Here is a 12,561-nt window from a genome sequence, read left to right as displayed (position 1 = left end):
TTCTATTTATACCCCACATTGATTTTTTTTAGTTATTGGTATTTTTTAGTTTAATAATGTAAGTATTATTTAATTATTTTTAAATATAACTTCACGTGGCAACATCTTCCTCATACTAAAATGTATAACACCTCTCAAGACAACAAGAATAACAAAACATTTTTTTTAATAAATATTAACAAAAATGAAATATTAAAATAAATAAATAAATATATATAAAAGAGCAAATTTCGTATTTCACTTTCATGGTTGTCAAATTACACGAAATCAATTAAAAATATTATACCAGTGCGGCTTCTCTGTTGGGGATAGGGTTGAGTTCAATTTTTGCTTTAAATACCTTTTCAATAAATAAATTAATATTCTAAAATCCTGTTAAAATCCCTTGAAATAATATTCTAAAATACTTTTAAATAAATACAATTAGATTATCTTCCAAATAAATACGAATGGATTATCTTTGTGTTAGCGCTAATTTGTAATAATGCTTATGTTCAATGTTAACACAAATTTATAATTATTTGTGAATAATGTGAGGAAACAAATTGTTGTAACATGTAGCATCACATCGCATGAGGAAATAATTAAGTTTTTTTTCATGTGCAATCAATTTTACATATAAAAATTTGCACATTCACACAAGGAAACAATATTAACAAGCTGGGTTTTAGGTATGTCAAAGAGTTGATGTAATAGCATTTTCCATGCACAAACATGATGGGCCTTTTTCTTTTTAATCTTGGTGTAATGCAATCTTTTCTCATTTTATTTTAATATCTTGCTATAATATATAATATTTAGTATTATAGTATTTGAGTTCGTAATTGTTGTTTATAATAATTTAATTTTTTTATTGTAATTTTTATTTTATTAATAAATTGTGGTTGTTTTATTTTATGAAAGTTGTAAGTTTTATAGTATGTAATATTTAGTTTTATTAGTGGGCTGTTATGGTTATATTTGAATGTATTTATGTAAATGTGATATTGTGTAAAAATAGAACTTGATGAGAGGTTATATATATATTTGCATTAGCGGATTTCTGATGCAAGATAACAATATTTTTTTACCATTTTTCAATATTCTCTTTATATTAAAGTAGAAACATTTTTAGGTTGAAAGTATGATTCTAGGATTTTGATTCCAACTTTCACATACTAGAAGTGCTAGGTCATTAGCAATACTATATGGCTACGAAAAAACACATTGTTCATCCATCCATGTATGTCTTTATTGTTTTTTACTCCAATTTAAATATATTTAAACTAAGCGAAAGTATCTACAATATAGCCATTGTTCAAATGTGGCAGTTGGTTCATATCTTTAAAAGTTCAATAATTAAACTAAGCCGTAGGGAACGCTAGCTATGCGGCCTTGTTTCATTTAAAAATAAATCAAATAAAAAATTAATATATATATATATATATATATATATTTTGTTATCAAAACTATTTTTTAATAATATATATATATATATATGTATGTATATATATATATATATATATATATGTATGTATATATATATATATATATATATATATATTAAAAAGATATTAAATCATATAATATTAAAATCTTTTTGTCATGATTTACTAGATTAGAGCCTCGACGGTTAGCTCAATTGCTCGAGTCTCTATTGTTAAAACACCTTTGCTATTGAGAAGTTACAGGTTCAATTCTCTCGACATCCTCGAGGTCAAACTTTGTGGTTGAGCTGATAAGAAGTGATCCCTTTTGGTGGATCTGCCTGGTACAAATATTTAGTGGATGTAGTGGTCTCTGATATCTGGGGTTTGTGAACCACATAGAAAAAAAAAAGAATGATTTACTAGATGACAAATGAGATAAATGGTAAAAGTTAATATCTCTTCTTGCAAATATCCATTTATTAAGCAAATACATATGAAAAGGTTTATTGATCACCATTTCATTATGTAAGGTATTATCTCAGAGGATTGATAAATTCCAAGTGAAGTAGAAAAACCATTAAGAGGAAAGAAACATCAATAGTGCATTGAATGGTTGGATTGAGTAGAGGTGTATGATTTGGATTGTTGTAAAACTACTCTTCAATGCAAGCCAATTCTTCATGTTCATCTACCCCCAACAAGGTGTATTTCAGGTTTATTTTTAATATAATTTTATTATTATTATGTTTTTTTAAATAAAAAATATTAATATTGTCCCCCCCACACATATATATTATTAAATATATTTTAATTATGTTGTATTTTATTTTTTATTTAAAAAATGCCTATTTTTTGTGGTTTGGGGTTTAACTTCTTCCTTTTTTGATCTTTTATTTTCATTCTTTTGTTCATAATAGTATTGAACTTTTGAGCTTTGTTTTTAAAATTTTTAAACTTTGAAAAAGAGGTTAGGACTTTGACTTCAAGTATATGAATTGTCAAGGCCATGATTTCAAAAACCTTATAATTTTATCCTTGTAAAAAGAAATGGCTCTCTTAGGATGACCACTTTTTGATTTGGGGATTGATTTTAACATTTTAGTTGCAATGTTACTAATTGTCAAGTTCAAATGTTTGGAAGAGGTTCTAGAAAGGAGCTCTTCCCAAAGCTGCTTGGAGGAAGTGCGCCTGGACACCACAACTGCTTTCAAAATCTGCATAGTGACCCAATTATTGGGCCACGAATATGGATAAAATACACACATAACATACGCCTTCATGAATGAGATCAAGGCTCAATTTGAGACCAATTTAACACCAACTCTCTTGTCTTGCCACACAATTATCATTATTCTTTCATTAAAATTGCCTATGTGACCACCAAAGAAATTCATCATGAATCTAAGTTGAGGTTGATTTCAAGATTTTGGCAAAGGATCGTCATAAATACAAGAATGTGAGGAGAGGAAAGCACCATCTTCATGGCGGCGGAATGCATTAGATGTCACAACAAGTGAATTTGTGAGGAGATCCAATATCCTTATATGATAACCTTCTGAATGCCTAAAGGAGGAGAGTACATCATCATGTGGATAAGACAACATAACAAATGATAAAAGAAAAAGGGGATGGTAATGACCAGATGGGGCCCAAGATATGAGGGAGGAGGGAGGGCAAAGGGGAAAATGGAGGGGGTAAAAGGAGGGAGGGGAGTGAGGGGGAAAAGGCGGGGAAGAACAAAAGGTAAGAAAAAATGAAGAGAAGGAGGGATGAATAGAAAGGGAAGGGGATGGAAGAAGAGGGGGATGGAAAAATAGTAGAAAGGGAAAAGGACAAAACAACATTAATTCGAAACCCATATCAAAAGGAGGGGAAAATTCAAAGAATAACCAAACACCAAGATTCATAGAACCTTTAGGGAATGGAGAAAAGACTAATTGTGCCATTGATTTCAAGCTTGGTCTCATCCATCAAGCAATCTTTGTTTGCCTCCAAATTAGCCTCCACATAATTGATTCTAAGAATGTGATATAAATCAATGGAGTGGAAGCACTTTTCAATCCTCTTGATTCTTTAAAGAACTTGAGAGAGGGAGTTGTTATTTGGATTACTTTCTTTAATGAGATACAAAATTGTGTCTCCAAGGATAATGATGTCTCTAATTCCTTTGTATTTCTCAATACGTAAGCCTTGAATAAGGCCATACATTTATGCTTGATTGTTAGTCTTCTTTCCCAAGCCCCATACAAATTTAATTTCTGTTATTCCATCAGGATTAAGTAAAATCCCTCCCCATTCTACCCCCCCTGGAATGAAAAAATAATATTATTGATAATACATAGTGTATAATCCACATGTAACGTTTAAACAAATATATATTTTGCTATAAACTATAAATAACATAATTTTATATCTATTGTATATACAAAAAATAAAATAATTTAAATTAAAAATTTGATTATTTTCATTTTCCACCCTGAGACGTGTGATTTTTTTCATTTTTAATATGAATTTTATATGTAATATTGAAAGATATTAATAAGATTTATTTATTTTTAATTTTAATTTTTTTAAGGGTTATAAACCAACGTACATCCATCTGAACTCCAGATCTACAAAGCGCCTAGAGGGGTCAAATCTCTCAAGATGTAAAACTATTTTTGAAGGAAAAACTTGAAGAAATGTTTTCGCGTCTAGAGATTTGATTCCTGTAGGCTCTTGGTAGGTCCATAGTTAAGATGGATCTATGTTGGTTTTGAGAAAAACACATTCGTAAGGATGGGATCCTCTAAAGACGTATTGTTAACACAATAGGTGGGCCTACTTATCTTCTTGCTAAATTTCTGGCTCAGAAACTCAAACCTCTTATTGGTCGCACTGATTCCTTTGTTAAATACATTGCTTCATTCGTTAAAGAGTTGAAGGTTATAACGCTAAAATGTGGGCATATGTTAGTAAGCTTTGATGTTGTTTCCCTATATACTAATATCCCTATTCAAAAATCCATCAATGTCATTAATCAGACCATTGATGATGAGACAACCAAATTGGTTGGTTTATGCCTTACATCTACCTTTTTCAACTTCCAGGGTGAGTTCTATGAACAAACTTGTGGGGTTGCGATGGGTTCTCTTATTTCCCCGATAATTGCCAACTTATTCATGGAATATTTTGAGACCAAAGCTTTGGCCCCTGATCAATTCTGCCCCAAGCGATGGAAGAGGTTTGTTGATGATAATTGTGTCGTTTGGCCCCATGGTCATGAAAATTTAGATTTGTTTCTCAACCATCTTAATTCCCAATCTGAATCCATCACATTCACAATGGAAATCGAGGTAGATGGGTAACTTTCTTTCCTTGATATTCTCCTATCTAGAATGAATGATGTTTTTGTTTCTCGCTAAGTTTTTCACAAAAGAAACACACGAAACAATATCTTCATGCCAATTCTCATCATTTTCCGGCTTAAAAAATCGGAGTTCTCAACACCCTTGCCACCCGTGCTCTATGAATTTTTTATGAGAATCACTTAGAAGAGGAAAAATCTCATCTTCTGAAAGTTTTTGAAAATAATGGCTATAGAAGGCATCAGGGCCTCAAATCTTTTCAAAGAGCCAATAAAGAATCAAAGGTTAAACCTTCTCATGATGATCAAATCTCCATTGTTCAACTTCCATTTATCCAGGGGACCACTGATAATATTTCTCATATTCTCAAAAATAACAAAGTTTTTGCTACCTTTAAACCCCTTAATACCATAAGAAATTCTCTTAGATCTCTTAAAGACCATGTAAACCCTAAAGACATGAAAGGGGTTTACTCAATCCATTGTTCTTGTGGGATTCCCTACAGTGTGGAAACTAGTCGCTCCATTAATCAAAGAATCCAAGAATACACAACATATATTAAGCACAACCGTTCCGGTTCCTCAGCGTTAGCTGAACATGCAGTGAAATCCAACATCATGTCTGCATTCAGGATTCTCGAGTCATCGCCAAGGTTGATCACTTCCATCATAGGAATCTTAGAGAGGCCATTGAAATTGAAAAGCACACAATTAATCTTAACAGGGACGATGGTTGGAAGTTAAGTAGGAGTTGGTTCCTTGCCCTCTCTTCGTATTTTTTAAAATCAATTAATTAATTATTATATATATAATTTTTGACTTCCCTGTTAAAATATTCTCCAATATTTTAATATAATAACATTTAAAACTAATTGTTGAATAATATTAAACATATTTTAAAAACTATTCTATATATATATATATATATAAAACTTGTTTTTAATCATGAATAATGTTTACAAATATATATTTCTTATTATTATTATAGTTAATTTAGTTTAATTTAATATTATTTAATTTAAAATAAAAATAAAATAAAATAAAACAAAACAAAACAAAATGATAATAATAATAAATATATAAATTTATTAATTCAACAACTAATTTTTAACGGAGAATTTCTTATGGCTAACTTTGGAACCAGATGCATCTTTGCTATTTAAACATTTGGATCGATTGATTTTTTCACAATTCTCCTCAAGATGAACCACATTAAATGGTTCAAAATATCGACCAACAACTTATGATGTGATTAATCAGAAAAATATTATCAAAATCAATATAAATCACAAAGATCTAAAATCAAATATTAATAAAATGTTTTAACTATTTATATTTTTTTCATTGATTTTATATAATCACCCAAGGTGTTCTCTATGAGGGCTTTGGCTGTATAGATGGAGCCAATAACATTCTTTGATTTTCGACCTCTTTTATCGAATGAATTTTGACCGCATGGCATTCCTATCGAGCGACTCGGGCTGTATCTTGCAAGATGCCGCTTCAAGATCATGGACATGTCGATTTGCATGGGCGTGGCGAATGCGGGGCTCATTTTTTTAACAGTTGGCTGCTAGCAATGTTAGAAGAGGTTGATTGACTTCGAGTGGACGATTGATGCAATCATTGTTCTTGGATTCTTGCGCGTGGTTTTTCTAACAATAACACTTTGAATGTTCAACAGTGAAATATTTCTTAAATGAAAAAATTTGAAGGCCTTTAAGTTTATTTTCTCTGTAGTACAAACTTTGGATGATTTCGCTGAGTCTTTAGCTCTGAATTCCTGTTCTCTGGCCTGAATTTGCAAATAAAGACAATGATTTCTAAAGGTCGACTAATACAAAGACTAAAGGCAGACTGTCGTTTACGACTCGTAGGGTTTTTAAGGACTGGAAATGTTTCGTACATTCTTGTTCACTGGTGAAATAGACTGCGAAAGTAGAGGAGATGATAATCGAAGTCCAGTCTTTGCCATTTTCTATTAAGAACCTTGATGTTAAAGTTTAAATTGCACTATCTGCAGCACAAGAAGTCCTCTACTTCAACTAAGGAAAATCCGAAGGGCTTTCTGAAATCTCTAGGAAATGTCGATCCATTTCATGCTAGGTACAAGGTCCCCGTCGGAAACACTATCTATGGTAGTGCCAAACACCTTCAGGTTAAATCTTCATCGATATTTTGTCAATTTTGTTTCGAGCAAGTTATTTTGTTCATGACCCTTTTTTGAAAGTTCAAAGTAATTAAATTGTGGATAAAGCTTGTGAAGAAGAAACTACCTGGTGCCATCGCAATGTTCTCGGAAGCTATTAATGTTGGAGACCGCATTTACAACACATGGATGTGGTGATGATGCATTTGAATCGACCATTGGAAGCCATCAAGGCCATTAAATCCTTCTGATACCTTTGCTGACTGCAAGCACAGTAGTCTCTTGATAATTTGTTCATTGATATTTTTAAGATATAAACTCAAACAAATGTAACTATGTGCTTTGCTCCATAGCATTAATGTCTAGCATTTTTATTGTAGAAATGTGGAATATTGCATGAGAAGATTAGCTTGTTGAAGCATAAGCTCGACTTAATTTAGTAAGGTGTTGCATGCAATGCCAAATCCACCAAGGCGCTGCATGCAATGCCAAATCTACTAAAACTCCATGGTCACAGGGAAGGAAGTTTCAAGTTTCCATAAGGTTCTAAGAGACCAATCATCTACTGGTACATAAAATTGACACTTTGTATTGTTTCCCACCTTTTTTCTTTGTTACTTAGTGTAGCATTTACATTTAAATCCCTCCCTCCTATGTTGCTCTTAACTTCAAATTACTTCTACAAAGAGGTCAAGATTTCCAGCAAGCCTCCTTATCTTTGTGCGTTGGTGGCATGATCTGATATTCACCCTATGAGTGACATCAGTTAAAGATTGATTGTTTAAAGGTATTACGGACTCATGTGCTGATGTGTGTTCTCTATTATTGAAACAACAGATCAATCAGATTGCTAATACACAGACACAACTAAATGGAAAGACAACAGAGAAATACAATAAGCAAACACAAAGACACAAGAAATTAATAAGGAGTTCACCCTATTCTCCAGGGCTACATCTCCGGTCCAGCTTTCAGTGGTGGCCTTATTTTATTATGTCTTTAAGCAGAGAAATTACAATACAGGGACTCAATATGAGTTCTCCTGAAGCAGATTTTCTTGGCAGGGTGGTGTTGGGTCCCTATAATACTAGTGATTACCCCATTAATATTGTAGTTGCATCCCATATTAATATTGTTGTGCCCCTACTATCCCCATATTGTTATTACTGTGCCCCATAGAATCCCTCTATTGTTATTTTTGTGGCTTTATATTATTATTGTTAGGTCGGCTGGGTTATATTGTGACTCCTTAGACTCCTATATATAGAAAGGAGGTTTTATCATTTGAATCATACAAGAATTGTTCATTTATGTAATGTAAAGGAGGTTGCCCCCTCGAAGAGGCTAAATTATAAGGCGTTGATCTATCTTTTCTTGAGCTAGTTTCATAACATTTGGTATCAGAGCTTTGGATTCTAGGGTTTCGCTACTCCAAACAAGTCATCGTGGCATTTTCACTATAACTTTTTTTTTTTTTCTTTTTTTTTCTGCGACGTTTCAGAAGCTAAAAAAAAACCCATTTGAGAAGAAATTGCGTTTTATCTCGGGCCCGAATTTCATAGCTGTTTGTGCTATATTTGCAGAGATATGATCTGAGGAAGTTGGTCTTCTTGCAGACTCCTGAATTTCATTCCAAACAGGTGACCTGGGGAAATTCATAACTTTCTCTCTAAGAATATGATTGAAATTTTGTAAGAAGGTACAAAAAGAGGACGGACTGTAGTTTCTTGTAAATATTTTTCAGAGCCAAAGGTCGAAACAGTGACTCGTGGCACGTCGTACAAGTTCGCTCTACTGAACTAGTCTATAATCAGGTCACTGTGGGAGATTTTTCATAACTCTTCCTTGGAGAATCCAATTTGGATCAGATTAGTGGCATTGGAAAGAGGACACAGAGGGTTACTGCAGATCACAATTTTAGAACTGGATGATCTGAAAGTACAGAGATACATCAGAGGCAATATCGAGCTCCTACAAAGTGAAAAAAGGTGTGTAGATTCTTTTAAATTTTTGCTTAAGATTGGTTTGAAAATTTATTTTGAAGGAATTCAAAGGGCATAGTAGAGAATTATTATCGGTAACAGATGCCCCGAGGAAAGAAAATGCAAACACCTACTAAGCAACCTGAAAGCCCTAGCATGACTCATGAAGAAGAGGAAGAAATGCTACATGATATATCAAAATTACAAGAACAAGTGCAACAAATTTCACACTCACAAAAGCTAACAGAAGCTAAGATAAATGGTGTGGAAGCTAAGATAAAGGGCATGGAAGCTAAGATGGATGATTTGAAGATAGATTTGAAGACAAATTTGAAGCGAGACATGGCATATTTGACGACAGACATGGCAGATTTGAAGACAGATTTGACAAATTTTCTACAAGAAATACTTACTAATGGTGAAAAGGTTGTAAAGGAAACTCATGATGCGAACAAAAGAAATGTTAATCATGATTTCATAGACTCCAATGTGGGATTGAAGACCCACCATATTCCAAAAATCGATATGAGGAAGTTTGATGGCAAGGATCTCGCAACATGGATATTACAGATGGAGCAATTTTTCGATCTCAATAATGTGCAAAATACACAAAAGGTATGTATTGCAACTTTATATTTGGAACCAAATCAGTTTGTATGGTATCAATGGCTTTGCACTCGTAAACAAATTATCACTTGGGAAATTTTTACGGAAGAATTGACAACACATTATGAGGATACAAAAAGCAACACTTTTTTTAGCCAATTGATAAGTCTCAAACAAAGGGGTTCAATAATGGAGCACATTGAGGAGTTCCAAAAATGGAACATAAGGGTAAAAAATATTCTAGAGGAACATAAGATTGATGTGTTCATAGGGTCTTTAAAAGATAATCTCCAACATGATGTTCGCCTTTGGGAACCTCATTCATTAGAGAAGGCATTCAGGTTAGCAAGAAAAATAGAAAGCAAAATTATGGCAACCAGGAAGCATGCCACTCACAACTATAAAGATGGAAGTGTTGTTGCCCCTAGTCTTCCACAACCTATAAGGTTGACACCACAAAAATTGGTAGAAAAAAGAGCAAAAGGGCTTTGTTACAGTTGTGATAGCAAATACACTAAAGGTCATAAGTGTGCTGAGAAGAAATTATTCTACATAGATTGCGAAGAGGAAGAAGAAAAGGAGCAAGAAAGGTCAAAAGAAGAGGATATACTCCAGGAACAAAGCCTAGATAAAGAAGAAATGAATCCGACCATATCTTGTAATGTATTGGCTGGAATTACCACTCCTCAAACCATCAAGATAGAAGGACAAATCAAGAAGAAAAAGGTAATAGTGTTGATTGATTCAGGAAGTACCCACAATTTTATTGATTGTAAGGTAGCAAAAGAATTGAATTACTTCTTACATCCAGCACCAGAGTGTCAAGTGATGGTTGAAAATGGAGGAACAATAAATTCCTCTGGAAAGTGCCATAATATCAAGCTATTGATGGGAGAATATGTATTGACTAGCCCAATGCTTTCCATTCCAATGGGAGGTGCTGATGTTGTACTAGGAGTCCAATGGCTACAATCCTTGGGTACAATAGCTTTTAATTTTCAAGAAATTTTCTGTGGAAGGAAAGGAAGTTGAATTAAGGGGTATTGCAGGGAAACCAGGAAAGATAATAAGCTCTAATGGTATGACAAAGCTTCTAAGAAAGGAACAAAGGGGTGTAATTGCACAATTATGTTCGCTAGATGTTTCCACATTGGAATCATCTATTTCTCCAGATCTCCAAAAAGTCTTGAACAATCATTCCAAGGTATTTGAGAGTCCCAAAGGTCTCCCACCTATTCGTGATCATGATCATGCTATTCATCTGATTCCAGGAAGTGTTCCTCCAAACATCAGGCCGTACAGATATCCCTATGCCCAAAAGAGTGAAATTGAACGTATGGTTGTAGAAATGCTAGAGGCTGGTATAATTCAACCGAGTCAAAGTTCTTTCTCTGCTCCAGTAGTATTAGTGTACAAGAAGGATGGATCATGGCGCATGTGTCCGGATTATAGGGAGCTCAACAAGCTCACTATTAAAGATAAGTTTCCGATTCCTGTCATTGATGAATTACTGGATGAATTGCATGGATCAATTTACTTCACCAAGTTGGATCTTCGTTCAGGATATCATCAAATCAGAATGAAGACTGAAGACATTCCGAAAACAGCATTTAGAACTCATGAGGGTCATTATGAATTTTTGGTCATGCCTTTTGGCCTTACCAATGCACCTTCAACATTTCAAGGTTTGATGAATTCCATTTTCAAACCATTCCTTAGAAAATTTGTGTTAGTATTTTTTGATGATATACTAATCTACAACAAGTCTTGGAAGGATCATGTTGAACATGTTGACAGGGTGCTACAACTATTGGAGGAGAAACAATTATATGCAAAAAGATCCAAATGTTTCTTTGGAGTACAAGAGGTGGAATATCTGGGTCATATTGTATCTCATGAAGGAGTTAAGGTAAACCCTAGCAAAATTAAAGCCATTAAGGAATGGAAAATCCCCACATCCATAAAGCATCTGCGAGGATTTCTCGGGTTGACAGGGTATTATCGCAAGTTTGTTAAGAATTATGGGAGAATAGCAACACCTTTAACAACATTATTGAAGAAAGATGCATTTTCATGGACTCCGGAAGCAACAAAGGCCTTCGAACATCTTAAAGAGGCAATGTGCCAAGCACCGGTCTTAGCTACACCAGACTTCACAAAAACCTTTATTGTGGAATGTGATGCTTCAGGAAATGGAATTGGTGCTGTTTTAATGCAAGATGAAAGACCCATTGCTTTTGAAAGACGTCCAATCAATGGAAAGCTTTTACACAAAGCTATTTATGAGAAGGAAATGTTGGCAATACTCCATGCACTTAAGAAATGGCGACCCTACCTAATGGGAAGACACTTCAAGGTAAAAACATATCATGATAGCCTTAAATACTTTTTAGAACAAAGATTATCCTCTGAAGAGCAACAAAAGTGGGTCACAAAGATGTTGGGTTATGACTTTGAAATCATCTACAAAAAAGGGAAGCAAAATGTGGTGGCAGATGCACTCTCAAGAAAGGATGAGGACGTGGAAGCATTGTTGTGTGCCATTTCTCTTATGCAACCAGATTGGATAAACGAAGCAAGGGAGGAATGGAAGAATGACGAAGAAGTGTGGGAACTTATTCGAAAGTTACAACAAGATTCTAGTACGTCTGATACATTTAGCTGGAAAAATGATTCTTTATGGTACAAAGATCGCTTATAACTCTGTAAGAATTACCAACTAAAACAAAAGATTCTTATGGAATTGCACACTTCTCCCTTAGGAGGGCACTTAGGATTTTAAAAAACTTACCACAGGGTTAAGAAGGAATTTTTTTGGGATGGCCTTAAATCGGATATTCAAAAGTTTGTGGCAAAATGTTTGGTTTTCCAACAAAATAAAGTTGAAAAAATTAAGACCCCGGGTGTATTACAACCTTTATCCATTCCAAGCCAACGTTGGGAGGAGGTTTCAATGGATTTTATCACAGGTTTACCCAAGTCTGAGGGAAAGAGTGTCATCATGGTGGTAGTTGACAAACTTACCAAGTATGCACACTTTTGTGCATTATCACATCCATTTAAAGCCAG

The sequence above is a fragment of the Pinus tabuliformis genome, chromosome 2_2 (genome assembly GCF_031772625.1).
Source record: "Pinus tabuliformis cultivar Carrire ecotype Pingquan chromosome 2_2, CPIR1, whole genome shotgun sequence".
NCBI lineage: Eukaryota > Viridiplantae > Streptophyta > Pinopsida > Pinales > Pinaceae > Pinus > Pinus tabuliformis.
Note: the sequence above shows the minus strand (reverse complement) of the source record.